The sequence below is a fragment of the Rhinoderma darwinii genome, unplaced genomic scaffold (genome assembly GCF_050947455.1).
Source record: "Rhinoderma darwinii isolate aRhiDar2 unplaced genomic scaffold, aRhiDar2.hap1 Scaffold_495, whole genome shotgun sequence".
Lineage (NCBI taxonomy): Eukaryota > Metazoa > Chordata > Amphibia > Anura > Rhinodermatidae > Rhinoderma > Rhinoderma darwinii.
The window spans coordinates 1-14,324 of NW_027464042.1; the positions used below are offsets into that span (position 1 = coordinate 1).

The 14,324-nt window shown below is 51.0% G+C and overlaps 5 non-coding genes and 2 pseudogenes across 5 annotated transcripts; all 7 read left to right on the forward strand.

Moving 5' to 3' along the window:
• Nucleotides 1-159: 159 nt before the first annotated feature.
• Nucleotides 160-350, forward strand: LOC142720211 (U2 spliceosomal RNA). The gene has a single exon (XR_012873020.1). It is a non-coding gene; the product is annotated as a U2 spliceosomal RNA (small nuclear RNA).
• Nucleotides 351-1,651: 1,301 nt separating this feature from the next.
• On the forward strand, nucleotides 1,652-1,753 carry LOC142720261 (U2 spliceosomal RNA; annotated as a pseudogene).
• Nucleotides 1,754-7,308: 5,555 nt separating this feature from the next.
• On the forward strand, nucleotides 7,309-7,482 carry LOC142720245 (U2 spliceosomal RNA; annotated as a pseudogene).
• Nucleotides 7,483-8,787: 1,305 nt separating this feature from the next.
• Nucleotides 8,788-8,978, forward strand: LOC142720279 (U2 spliceosomal RNA). Its single transcript, XR_012873070.1, has one exon. It is a non-coding gene; the product is annotated as a U2 spliceosomal RNA (small nuclear RNA).
• Nucleotides 8,979-10,279: 1,301 nt separating this feature from the next.
• On the forward strand, nucleotides 10,280-10,470 carry LOC142720291 (U2 spliceosomal RNA). The gene has a single exon (XR_012873082.1). It is a non-coding gene; the product is annotated as a U2 spliceosomal RNA (small nuclear RNA).
• A 1,301-nt stretch (nucleotides 10,471-11,771) lies between these two features.
• On the forward strand, nucleotides 11,772-11,962 carry LOC142720303 (U2 spliceosomal RNA). The gene has a single exon (XR_012873094.1). It is a non-coding gene; the product is annotated as a U2 spliceosomal RNA (small nuclear RNA).
• A 1,301-nt stretch (nucleotides 11,963-13,263) lies between these two features.
• Nucleotides 13,264-13,454, forward strand: LOC142720239 (U2 spliceosomal RNA). The gene has a single exon (XR_012873048.1). It is a non-coding gene; the product is annotated as a U2 spliceosomal RNA (small nuclear RNA).
• Nucleotides 13,455-14,324: the final 870 nt, after the last annotated feature.

Genomic DNA, 14,324 nt, shown 5'->3' on the forward strand with positions numbered 1-14,324 from the left:
CTTCCTCTCCGGCCTTTATTCACCTCCCGCTTAGTAGCTGTAAATGTGTGTGAGCCTGCAGGGCCCCATGGAATTGCCTAGGAGTAGGCTGAATCAATCGCTGCAAGGGGTGAACAGCAGTATGGGACAGGCTCGGGCAAGGCAAGGGCCGCTCGGGTTATCGCTTCTCGGCCTTTTGGCTAAGATCAAGTGTAGTATCTGTTCTTATCAGTTTAATATCTGATACGTCCCCTATCTGGGGACCATATATTAAATGGATTTTTAGAACAGGGAGATGGAAATAGAGCTTGCTCTGTCCACTCCACGCATTGACCTGGTATTGCAGTATTTCCAGGACCGGTGCACCCTTCCCTTATGTGTTGACTAAAATCAGATTCCAAAAGTGCTATTTGTGTTTGCTATTGTTTTTGTCTTTCTGATGGGATCTCCCCTTTTAATCCCATTATTTCAACACCTGTTGGACAATGCATTTGTACAGTCATGTGTGATAATGAGCTCATTTATTAAATGCAATTAATTAATACATTGCCACCTCTTGTTGTGTGTGTGTCTTCTGTGTTTCTGTGTTTCCGGCATTTCACATTGGAACAGCTCATTCACCTTCCTTGTCTTCTCTCCGCCCTCCCTCCTAGGTAGGTTAAAGAGCTGCACCTGAGCCAGCCACTGATTGATGCAGCACCACAGTCAAATAGCGGAGTGGAGTAGGGGAACAGCAAACAGCCATTAAAGCCGCCCGCCCGCCCGCCCGCCCGCCTGCCTGCCTGCCTGCCTGCCTGCCCGCCACAATGGACCTACCTGTGTACACTACATGGATGTGATGGAATGTACTGTCGTCCCTACATTTCAAGAAGAAGTAAGAATTGCAGTTGCAACAAAGCCTTGCTTGCCTACAAAGAGAGCAGCAATTTGGATTTGTTACTATGTTACCTAGAAGAATAACAAACTGTGCAAGGATGGAGGTTGTAGGAGCAAAGAGAAGTTGTCTGTAAAGTTGGTGGATGCTTATTTTCCATTTTGCAGTCCCTTGTCTCCCTCTTGTGGCCTCCTGGAGGCAAATAAATGTGCAAAAAAAAGACAGCCTGGCGGCCGGCTGTTGCAGTGTTGCCCTCTCAGGCAACACTGAGTGACTGACTGAGCCGCACCGTCTTATATAAAGTTCAGACGGAACTTTGCACGTGTCATAGTGGAGCCCTCAGGATTCCAGAGCCAGCTTTCTGACATCATAATGGGGCCTGCCTCAGAGATAAAAGCCTGGGCCCAGGCAGTGTTGGTCAGTGCTGCTCAGCAGGCAGCACCGGACTGGACTGGATTAAAGCTGATACAAGGTGTGAAGGAACAAGGGGTGGCTGTGGGCATGCACTTGCTGCCGCTGCCAGTGTTTATCTGCATGGCAGGAGGGCATTTGGGCGTTGCCAGGAAGGCGTTTTTATGTAGATTCCTCCTCTTTCAGCACTGCATTGTGGTGCAAGCAAAAGAAGCAAATCCTGTGTAGCTTCCTCTCCGGCCTTTATTCACCTCCCGCTTAGTAGCTGTAAATGTGTGTGAGCCTGCAGGGCCCCATGGAATTGCCTAGGAGTAGGCTGAATCAATCGCTGCAAGGGGTGAACAGCAGTATGGGACAGGCTCGGGCAAGGCAAGGGCCGCTCGGGTTATCGCTTCTCGGCCTTTTGGCTAAGATCAAGTGTAGTATCTGTTCTTATCAGTCCTTGTAAGGATAGATAGCTCGGAGAACCACTGGGGGCTATAAACACTAGCTTAGCGATCCAAGAGCGTTCCAGACGAAGCCGGCGACGAACTGCGGAGAAGAACCAGCGAAGACGACGATCCAGAAGGGAGAAGCCGCCATCGAGGAAGAAGCTCCGGGAGATCGCTGCCGGGAAGAAGAAGGAGAACTTCGGAGAAGAGCCGCTGCTGAAGGGGATCTTCGAAGAAGCTCGGCCGCAGAAGAAGAAGCTCGACGAGGAACCGCTGCGGAAGAAATTTCGTGGAAGAACCTCGGCCAGCAAGGAGAAGATTTGCATAGCTCCGCCCCCTTCGGGAAAGAGCTATCGAAGATCCTCCCCAAGCGACAGGAACAGCTGGAAGAAGCCATGGCCTCAACCAGCAACCCTGCCACCCAGAAGGAGAAGGCTGATGGACCAGGTGAGCCGGCCCAGGCCAGGACATCTCCTCCTGAAGCCTCCTCAAGCCAACAGGCCACCAGGAAGCCGAACCAGGCTGCTCCAACCCTGGAGCCCTGGATGAAGCAGACGGTGGCCCTGAAGCTCAAGGAGGTGGACGGGAGAGTGCCGGACATGACGGAAGAAGTGTTCTGCCAGAAGATGCTCCTGGATCAGGGCTTCGCTAAGCCGGAGACCATCAGTATCCAGGCCTTCATGACCGGGATGTTCTTCGTGACCTTCGCTTCGATCAACATCTGCAGAAGGTACTGGGAGATGGTGAAAGCGGCGAGGCCTGAATCCCCTTTCTCTCGCTTTGTGGGCAACTGCCCTGTCCAAAGAGAGGAAAGGCGGGTGACGGTCTCAATGCGGAACCCACACACCCCCGGCAAAGACATCACCACGCTCCTGAAGCGGTTCTGCACAGTGGTGAGGGAACCCACCCACATCCTGAACGGACTCGGCTTCTGGACTGGCAAGTGGTCGGTAATCGTCCGACTGAACAAGGATTCGAGCGCGGAAGACGGCCTCCAGCACCTGCCCCAGTCATTCTCGCTGGGCAACTCCTACGGCCTCATCTACTACCCGGACATGCCGCAGATCTGCAGGAGATGCAGCAAGAAGGGTCATTCGGTGAAGGACTGCAAGGAGGACGCCTGCAAGAACTGCCGGGTAACAGGACACGAGACCAAAGACTGCCCGAAACGGACAATGTGCAACCTCTGCGGACAAGCAGCCCACTCTTACAAGGACTGCCCGAAGAGGGATCGATCCTGGGCAACTGTAGCAGCGAAAGCTCCAGCCAGAGGGAACCCCGCCCCAGCCAGAGCTCCAGCGGCACAGAAGACCGGGAAAAAGAAGGATGGTAAGAAGACGACAGTCCCTCCCCCCCCTCTCCCGGCCCTCCCTCGCCCTACCCTTCCCACCCTCCCTCGCCCGGCCCTCCCCACCCCCCCGTCCCCAACCCCTGTCACCCCCACTGAGGCTCTCACCTTCTCCTACCCACCCATCTCAGTGGTCCTGTCACCTGCACCTCTCCCAACCCAGCCTCCCTTCTCCCCAGCTCCAGCAGCACTAACATCTTCCCCTCCAGCTGCTGGAGTCCTCTCCCTGGAGGATTTTCCCCCTCTTGTCTCCTCAGGTGCCATCCAGAGGAAGAGAAAGGTGAGGGACAGCCCAGCTGCTGAGTCCTCAAAGAGACAAGTCGTGGAAATCTGCGAAGATTCCCTTGCGCAGCAGGAGGAAATGGAGCAGATGGTGGAGGAACTCGTGTCTGAACCTGAGGTCATCGACTTCACAACAGACATCCAGGTGGCTACAATCCTGGAACAATTTTTGTCAGAGGGCCTGCTGGATCTTCCGGACCCGCCAGGCTCCAGAGAGGAGGATCCGCCCGACCGGACTGGTAACTAAGGTGTATCGTTTGCACTAACCTTCTTTATTCTCCCCCATGGCTGCTAAACTTAACATCTTTAGCCTCAATGTGAGGAGTGTTAGAGATAGGACTAGATGTCAGATGGTGCTAACTTTTCTTTCCAAGCAGTCGAGTGATGTATTTATGCTGCAGGAATGTACTCTCCCCTCTTCCAGGTCATACCATCATCTGGCCAGGCAGTGGACCCATGGCCCGTCCTACTGGTCTGGTGGGGGCGACTGTAAGTCTGCAGGGGTTGCCATCCTGATTAGGGGAAGCGTATTTACTGTTGACTCTGTCCAGGAGCTCGTCTGCGGCCGCTTGTTGGTCGTAGACGGTTCCTGGGCGGGAGAGCCGATTAGGCTCATCAACGTGTACGCTCCCCCTATGAAGGCTGAGCGCCTGGAACTATTCCAGACCCTGCGGACCCAGCTCGCCACCACTAGGGCAGTGGTGATGGCCGGGGACTTCAACTGCCCCATCGAAGAGGATGGACGAAGTTCCGGCACTTCAATCAAGCTGGATGTCAGTTCCAAACTGCTTATCGAGATGGTAACCGAAGCATCCTTGCAGGACGTTGTGGGCTCCATGGGGATCGGCTCTGTGAACTATTCATGGAGCCGACCCGATGGCTCACTTCGTTCTCGGATTGACTTTGTGTTCACCTCCCGGGCAGTCAAGCAGCATGGGCACTCCATGGTCCCCTGCTTCTTCTCTGACCACAGGGCCATTCTCTTCCAGGGTGCCATCGGCCACGGTTTTCCTCCCGGCCCTGGCTCCTGGAAGCTGAATTGTGCCCTGCTGGAAAGAGAAGAGGTACTGGCGGAACTTAGAGACGCCTATATTGTTTGGAGGAATGATAAAGTTTTCTTTGACAAAACCTGTGACTGGTGGGAATATGTTAAAGTTGAATTTCGTTGTTTCTTTCAGGCAAAAAGTCGTCAACAGGCGTGTGAGAGGAAGAGAGACTTCAGAGAGATGCAGCGTCAGCTGCGATCCCTGCAAGACCTCCTTCAATGCGGCTGGGACGTCAGGAAGGAGCTGGAGGAAGCCAAAAAGGGCCTGAAAAGGCACTTTGAGGAGGAATCCAAGCGAATTGTCTTTCGTTCCAAGGTGGAGAACCTGGAGAAGGGTGAGAAATGTAACTCGTTCTTTTTCAGGAAACTCCATGCCGGCCACACGCCCCTGAAGGAACTCCGAGATGAGACCGGAAACATGCATTCTGGGAAGAAGGAGGTGATGGGAGTCGTCACAGACTACTACCGAAGCCTCTACTCCCGGAAAACCACTGACCCCGAAGCCGCCGATAAATTCCTGTCAGGTATCACTAATCATCTTGATCCTGCAGGTACGGAGGCTATGGACGTACCCCTGACGGTGGAGGAACTGCTCTCTGCCGCTAAATCCTTCAGACCCGGCAGGACCCCGGGCAGTGATGGTCTCCCAGCAGAGCTCTATGTAGCGCTGGGGGACTTGATCTGTCCGGACCTGCTGGAGCTCTATGAGGAGATGGTGGTGGAGGGTAGAATGCCACCGTCCTTGAGAGAAGGCATGATCACGATCTTGTATAAGCGGAAGGGGGAGAGATGTGACCTGAAAAACTGGCGTCCCATCTCTCTCCTGAACGTGGACTACAAGATCCTCGCCAAAGTATTGACCAACAGACTGAAGGTTGTCATCGGACAGATCATCGGATCGGACCAAACCTGCGGCATTCCTGGCCGTAGGGTGGCCGACAGTCTTGCCCTGGTGAGGGACACGGTGCATTACATGCAAAGCCGCCGTACACACGCGGCCCTGGTCAGTCTGGATCAGGAGAAGGCTTTTGACCGGGTCTCTCACGAATTCATGGGTAAGGCTCTGCGTAGGCTGCGGCTTGGCAGGTTGTTCTGTTTGTATGTTAACCTGATGTATTGCGACATTTACAGCTCGGTGCTGGTGAACGGCTGGAAGACTGACCCCTTTCCTGTATCGTCGGGGGTTAGACAAGGCTGTCCTCTTTCACCTCTCCTTTTTGTTTGTGTTATAGAGCTCTTCGCAGAGGCTATCCGGCAGAATGGAGAGATCAGAGGGATCACCGCACCAGGTCCAGGACACTTCGAGGTCAAATGCTCGCTGTACATGGACGACGTGACCGTCTTCTGCGCTGACCAGAGTTCGGTGACTGCACTCGTCCAGACCTGCGAGGAGTTCGGACGCGCTTCAGGGGCAAAAGTCAACTGCGGGAAGTCGGAAGCCATGCTCTTCGGAAAGTGGTACCTGCCTTCTCCTGCCTCCTTCCCGTTTACTATCAAGCCGGACTTCATCAAAATTCTGGGAGTCTGGTTCGGTAAGGAAGGTGCAGCCCTAAAGTCGTGGGAAGAACGCTTGGCCAAAGTCAACCAAAGGATCGGACTGTGGAGCCTCAGACAACTCACTATTGAGGGCAAAGCAATGGTCCTGCGTAACGAAGTCTTGCCTGTGCTACAATACACTGCACAGGCATGGCCCCCTCTTGCAACGGTCTCGAGGGCCATTACCAGGACTGTGTTTCGCTTCATCTGGGGCTCGAAAATGGACAGAGTAAAGCGGACTGTTATGTACAAGGAGCCCCGCAAAGGTGGGAAGGGTATACCCGACATTCCCACTCTGCTGCGTATCGCTTTTGTATGTGACTGTGTTCGTAGGACTCTGAGGACAGCAAACGGCTCTGCGGGCAAGGCCATGTCCCGCTACTTCCTCCTTCCCCTCTGGCGAGGTTTTGGCTGGGATAAGTGGGACAGCTCCTTCCCTTACAACTGGCACGCTCCCTGGTTCTACGGAGATGTCGTCCGGTTTGTGAGGGAGCATCAACTGGAGGGTCTTAAGCCCGACTTGTGGAAACCTAAGACGATCCACAAGCACATCAGAGCAAAGGACTCACTGGAGTTTGTTCCAGGGCTTCATGCCGACACGTTGGAGACTGTTTGGACTAACGTGTCATCTGGCAGGTTGACCAACGGGCACAAGGACATTTCATGGATGGCCATCCAGGGAGGACTGCCTCTTAGGTCATTCATGCATGCCCGCAACCTGTGCAAGACCCGGTACTGCCCCAGGTGCCCCTTCACGGAGGAAACATCTTTGCACATTTTCTGGCAGTGCCCCTTTGCACAGGGTCTGTTGAAAGCCTTGGAACACGAACTCAAGGACTCAGTTCCCAGGAACAGACTGTCGTACCGCTCGGTACTTTATGGACTATTTCCTGGGAATACCACGGATGGAGCAATCCAGGAAGCCTGGCGCCTTATGAACTGTTTTAAGGACGCTATATGGTTCGCCAGGAATCGTCTGATTTTGCGGAGAGAGAGTGTGTCCGTCCAGGACTGCCGCAGGCTGATCCACAGCCTGCTCAGAGACTATTCCACCTGGGACAGCCCGGACGTCGATGAGGAAGAGGACTGATACTCCCCTTCCCCCCACTCTCCCTTCTTGTGTGTTGTCTTTCAATAAAGCTTCGGGCCTGTGATTTCCCGCTTCCCTATCCCCTCCTACCCACTCCCCTATCCCATCACTTGTCTGTAATGCTTTGTTGTTTGGCTTTAGTGAATGCAAGAATGTTAGTGTAGCATGTGGTGTAATGTATAGCATAGGCTAGCCTGTACTGTGTATTATACTGTCATGTTATGTTTGACGACTGTTATTATTTATTATTTGCTGCTTCATGGCTCGCGCTGCGTCGCAGTAATGTTTGTATGATGACGATTGATTGTCAATAAAGCATTTTTCAATCAAAAATCTGTTCTTATCAGTTTAATATCTGATACGTCCCCTATCTGGGGACCATATATTAAATGGATTTTTAGAACAGGGAGATGGAAATAGAGCTTGCTCTGTCCACTCCACGCATTGACCTGGTATTGCAGTATTTCCAGGACCGGTGCACCCTTCCCTTATGTGTTGACTAAAATCAGATTCCAAAAGTGCTATTTGTGTTTGCTATTGTTTTTGTCTTTCTGATGGGATCTCCCCTTTTAATCCCATTATTTCAACACCTGTTGGACAATGCATTTGTACAGTCATGTGTGATAATGAGCTCATTTATTAAATGCAATTAATTAATACATTGCCACCTCTTGTTGTGTGTGTGTCTTCTGTGTTTCTGTGTTTCCGGCATTTCACATTGGAACAGCTCATTCACCTTCCTTGTCTTCTCTCCGCCCTCCCTCCTAGGTAGGTTAAAGAGCTGCACCTGAGCCAGCCACTGATTGATGCAGCACCACAGTCAAATAGCGGAGTGGAGTAGGGGAACAGCAAACAGCCATTAAAGCCGCCCGCCCGCCCGCCCGCCCGCCTGCCTGCCTGCCTGCCTGCCTGCCTGCCCGCCACAATGGACCTACCTGTGTACACTACATGGATGTGATGGAATGTACTGTCGTCCCTACATTTCAAGAAGAAGTAAGAATTGCAGTTGCAACAAAGCCTTGCTTGCCTACAAAGAGAGCAGCAATTTGGATTTGTTACTATGTTACCTAGAAGAATAACAAACTGTGCAAGGATGGAGGTTGTAGGAGCAAAGAGAAGTTGTCTGTAAAGTTGGTGGATGCTTATTTTCCATTTTGCAGTCCCTTGTCTCCCTCTTGTGGCCTCCTGGAGGCAAATAAATGTGCAAAAAAAAGACAGCCTGGCGGCCGGCTGTTGCAGTGTTGCCCTCTCAGGCAACACTGAGTGACTGACTGAGCCGCACCGTCTTATATAAAGTTCAGACGGAACTTTGCACGTGTCATAGTGGAGCCCTCAGGATTCCAGAGCCAGCTTTCTGACATCATAATGGGGCCTGCCTCAGAGATAAAAGCCTGGGCCCAGGCAGTGTTGGTCAGTGCTGCTCAGCAGGCAGCACCGGACTGGACTGGATTAAAGCTGATACAAGGTGTGAAGGAACAAGGGGTGGCTGTGGGCATGCACTTGCTGCCGCTGCCAGTGTTTATCTGCATGGCAGGAGGGCATTTGGGCGTTGCCAGGAAGGCGTTTTTATGTAGATTCCTCCTCTTTCAGCACTGCATTGTGGTGCAAGCAAAAGAAGCAAATCCTGTGTAGCTTCCTCTCCGGCCTTTATTCACCTCCCGCTTAGTAGCTGTAAATGTGTGTGAGCCTGCAGGGCCCCATGGAATTGCCTAGGAGTAGGCTGAATCAATCGCTGCAAGGGGTGAACAGCAGTATGGGACAGGCTCGGGCAAGGCAAGGGCCGCTCGGGTTATCGCTTCTCGGCCTTTTGGCTAAGATCAAGTGTAGTATCTGTTCTTATCAGTTTAATATCTGATACGTCCCCTATCTGGGGACCATATATTAAATGGATTTTTAGAACAGGGAGATGGAAATAGAGCTTGCTCTGTCCACTCCACGCATTGACCTGGTATTGCAGTATTTCCAGGACCGGTGCACCCTTCCCTTATGTGTTGACTAAAATCAGATTCCAAAAGTGCTATTTGTGTTTGCTATTGTTTTTGTCTTTCTGATGGGATCTCCCCTTTTAATCCCATTATTTCAACACCTGTTGGACAATGCATTTGTACAGTCATGTGTGATAATGAGCTCATTTATTAAATGCAATTAATTAATACATTGCCACCTCTTGTTGTGTGTGTGTCTTCTGTGTTTCTGTGTTTCCGGCATTTCACATTGGAACAGCTCATTCACCTTCCTTGTCTTCTCTCCGCCCTCCCTCCTAGGTAGGTTAAAGAGCTGCACCTGAGCCAGCCACTGATTGATGCAGCACCACAGTCAAATAGCGGAGTGGAGTAGGGGAACAGCAAACAGCCATTAAAGCCGCCCGCCCGCCCGCCCGCCCGCCTGCCTGCCTGCCTGCCTGCCTGCCCGCCACAATGGACCTACCTGTGTACACTACATGGATGTGATGGAATGTACTGTCGTCCCTACATTTCAAGAAGAAGTAAGAATTGCAGTTGCAACAAAGCCTTGCTTGCCTACAAAGAGAGCAGCAATTTGGATTTGTTACTATGTTACCTAGAAGAATAACAAACTGTGCAAGGATGGAGGTTGTAGGAGCAAAGAGAAGTTGTCTGTAAAGTTGGTGGATGCTTATTTTCCATTTTGCAGTCCCTTGTCTCCCTCTTGTGGCCTCCTGGAGGCAAATAAATGTGCAAAAAAAAGACAGCCTGGCGGCCGGCTGTTGCAGTGTTGCCCTCTCAGGCAACACTGAGTGACTGACTGAGCCGCACCGTCTTATATAAAGTTCAGACGGAACTTTGCACGTGTCATAGTGGAGCCCTCAGGATTCCAGAGCCAGCTTTCTGACATCATAATGGGGCCTGCCTCAGAGATAAAAGCCTGGGCCCAGGCAGTGTTGGTCAGTGCTGCTCAGCAGGCAGCACCGGACTGGACTGGATTAAAGCTGATACAAGGTGTGAAGGAACAAGGGGTGGCTGTGGGCATGCACTTGCTGCCGCTGCCAGTGTTTATCTGCATGGCAGGAGGGCATTTGGGCGTTGCCAGGAAGGCGTTTTTATGTAGATTCCTCCTCTTTCAGCACTGCATTGTGGTGCAAGCAAAAGAAGCAAATCCTGTGTAGCTTCCTCTCCGGCCTTTATTCACCTCCCGCTTAGTAGCTGTAAATGTGTGTGAGCCTGCAGGGCCCCATGGAATTGCCTAGGAGTAGGCTGAATCAATCGCTGCAAGGGGTGAACAGCAGTATGGGACAGGCTCGGGCAAGGCAAGGGCCGCTCGGGTTATCGCTTCTCGGCCTTTTGGCTAAGATCAAGTGTAGTATCTGTTCTTATCAGTTTAATATCTGATACGTCCCCTATCTGGGGACCATATATTAAATGGATTTTTAGAACAGGGAGATGGAAATAGAGCTTGCTCTGTCCACTCCACGCATTGACCTGGTATTGCAGTATTTCCAGGACCGGTGCACCCTTCCCTTATGTGTTGACTAAAATCAGATTCCAAAAGTGCTATTTGTGTTTGCTATTGTTTTTGTCTTTCTGATGGGATCTCCCCTTTTAATCCCATTATTTCAACACCTGTTGGACAATGCATTTGTACAGTCATGTGTGATAATGAGCTCATTTATTAAATGCAATTAATTAATACATTGCCACCTCTTGTTGTGTGTGTGTCTTCTGTGTTTCTGTGTTTCCGGCATTTCACATTGGAACAGCTCATTCACCTTCCTTGTCTTCTCTCCGCCCTCCCTCCTAGGTAGGTTAAAGAGCTGCACCTGAGCCAGCCACTGATTGATGCAGCACCACAGTCAAATAGCGGAGTGGAGTAGGGGAACAGCAAACAGCCATTAAAGCCGCCCGCCCGCCCGCCCGCCCGCCTGCCTGCCTGCCTGCCTGCCTGCCCGCCACAATGGACCTACCTGTGTACACTACATGGATGTGATGGAATGTACTGTCGTCCCTACATTTCAAGAAGAAGTAAGAATTGCAGTTGCAACAAAGCCTTGCTTGCCTACAAAGAGAGCAGCAATTTGGATTTGTTACTATGTTACCTAGAAGAATAACAAACTGTGCAAGGATGGAGGTTGTAGGAGCAAAGAGAAGTTGTCTGTAAAGTTGGTGGATGCTTATTTTCCATTTTGCAGTCCCTTGTCTCCCTCTTGTGGCCTCCTGGAGGCAAATAAATGTGCAAAAAAAAGACAGCCTGGCGGCCGGCTGTTGCAGTGTTGCCCTCTCAGGCAACACTGAGTGACTGACTGAGCCGCACCGTCTTATATAAAGTTCAGACGGAACTTTGCACGTGTCATAGTGGAGCCCTCAGGATTCCAGAGCCAGCTTTCTGACATCATAATGGGGCCTGCCTCAGAGATAAAAGCCTGGGCCCAGGCAGTGTTGGTCAGTGCTGCTCAGCAGGCAGCACCGGACTGGACTGGATTAAAGCTGATACAAGGTGTGAAGGAACAAGGGGTGGCTGTGGGCATGCACTTGCTGCCGCTGCCAGTGTTTATCTGCATGGCAGGAGGGCATTTGGGCGTTGCCAGGAAGGCGTTTTTATGTAGATTCCTCCTCTTTCAGCACTGCATTGTGGTGCAAGCAAAAGAAGCAAATCCTGTGTAGCTTCCTCTCCGGCCTTTATTCACCTCCCGCTTAGTAGCTGTAAATGTGTGTGAGCCTGCAGGGCCCCATGGAATTGCCTAGGAGTAGGCTGAATCAATCGCTGCAAGGGGTGAACAGCAGTATGGGACAGGCTCGGGCAAGGCAAGGGCCGCTCGGGTTATCGCTTCTCGGCCTTTTGGCTAAGATCAAGTGTAGTATCTGTTCTTATCAGTTTAATATCTGATACGTCCCCTATCTGGGGACCATATATTAAATGGATTTTTAGAACAGGGAGATGGAAATAGAGCTTGCTCTGTCCACTCCACGCATTGACCTGGTATTGCAGTATTTCCAGGACCGGTGCACCCTTCCCTTATGTGTTGACTAAAATCAGATTCCAAAAGTGCTATTTGTGTTTGCTATTGTTTTTGTCTTTCTGATGGGATCTCCCCTTTTAATCCCATTATTTCAACACCTGTTGGACAATGCATTTGTACAGTCATGTGTGATAATGAGCTCATTTATTAAATGCAATTAATTAATACATTGCCACCTCTTGTTGTGTGTGTGTCTTCTGTGTTTCTGTGTTTCCGGCATTTCACATTGGAACAGCTCATTCACCTTCCTTGTCTTCTCTCCGCCCTCCCTCCTAGGTAGGTTAAAGAGCTGCACCTGAGCCAGCCACTGATTGATGCAGCACCACAGTCAAATAGCGGAGTGGAGTAGGGGAACAGCAAACAGCCATTAAAGCCGCCCGCCCGCCCGCCCGCCCGCCTGCCTGCCTGCCTGCCTGCCTGCCCGCCACAATGGACCTACCTGTGTACACTACATGGATGTGATGGAATGTACTGTCGTCCCTACATTTCAAGAAGAAGTAAGAATTGCAGTTGCAACAAAGCCTTGCTTGCCTACAAAGAGAGCAGCAATTTGGATTTGTTACTATGTTACCTAGAAGAATAACAAACTGTGCAAGGATGGAGGTTGTAGGAGCAAAGAGAAGTTGTCTGTAAAGTTGGTGGATGCTTATTTTCCATTTTGCAGTCCCTTGTCTCCCTCTTGTGGCCTCCTGGAGGCAAATAAATGTGCAAAAAAAAGACAGCCTGGCGGCCGGCTGTTGCAGTGTTGCCCTCTCAGGCAACACTGAGTGACTGACTGAGCCGCACCGTCTTATATAAAGTTCAGACGGAACTTTGCACGTGTCATAGTGGAGCCCTCAGGATTCCAGAGCCAGCTTTCTGACATCATAATGGGGCCTGCCTCAGAGATAAAAGCCTGGGCCCAGGCAGTGTTGGTCAGTGCTGCTCAGCAGGCAGCACCGGACTGGACTGGATTAAAGCTGATACAAGGTGTGAAGGAACAAGGGGTGGCTGTGGGCATGCACTTGCTGCCGCTGCCAGTGTTTATCTGCATGGCAGGAGGGCATTTGGGCGTTGCCAGGAAGGCGTTTTTATGTAGATTCCTCCTCTTTCAGCACTGCATTGTGGTGCAAGCAAAAGAAGCAAATCCTGTGTAGCTTCCTCTCCGGCCTTTATTCACCTCCCGCTTAGTAGCTGTAAATGTGTGTGAGCCTGCAGGGCCCCATGGAATTGCCTAGGAGTAGGCTGAATCAATCGCTGCAAGGGGTGAACAGCAGTATGGGACAGGCTCGGGCAAGGCAAGGGCCGCTCGGGTTATCGCTTCTCGGCCTTTTGGCTAAGATCAAGTGTAGTATCTGTTCTTATCAGTTTAATATCTGATACGTCCCTTATCTGGGGACCATATATTAAATGGATTTTTAGAACAGGGAGATGGAAATAGAGCTTGCTCTGTCCACTCCACGCATTGACCTGGTATTGCAGTATTTCCAGGACCGGTGCACCCTTCCCTTATGTGTTGACTAAAATCAGATTCCAAAAGTGCTATTTGTGTTTGCTATTGTTTTTGTCTTTCTGATGGGATCTCCCCTTTTAATCCCATTATTTCAACACCTGTTGGACAATGCATTTGTACAGTCATGTGTGATAATGAGCTCATTTATTAAATGCAATTAATTAATACATTGCCACCTCTTGTTGTGTGTGTGTCTTCTGTGTTTCTGTGTTTCCGGCATTTCACATTGGAACAGCTCATTCACCTTCCTTGTCTTCTCTCCGCCCTCCCTCCTAGGTAGGTTAAAGAGCTGCACCTGAGCCAGCCACTGATTGATGCAGCACCACAGTCAAATAGCGGAGTGGAGTAGGGGAACAGCAAACAGCCATTAAAGCCGCCCGCCCGCCCGCCCGCCCGCCTGCCTGCCTGCCTGCCTGCCTGCCTGCCCGCCACAATGGACCTACCTGTGTACACTACATGGATGTGATGGAATGTACTGTCGTCCCTACATTTCAAGAAGAAGTAAGAATTGCAGTTGCAACAAAGCCTTGCTTGCCTACAAAGAGAGCAGCAATTTGGATTTGTTACTATGTTACCTAGAAGAATAACAAACTGTGCAAGGATGGAGGTTGTAGGAGCAAAGAGAAGTTGTCTGTAAAGTTGGTGGATGCTTATTTTCCATTTTGCAGTCCCTTGTCTCCCTCTTGTGGCCTCCTGGAGGCAAATAAATGTGCAAAAAAAAGACAGCCTGGCGGCCGGCTGTTGCAGTGTTGCCCTCTCAGGCAACACTGAGTGACTGACTGAGCCGCACCGTCTTATATAAAGTTCAGACGGAACTTTGCACGTGTCATAGTGGAGCCCTCAGGATTCCAGAGCCAGCTTTCT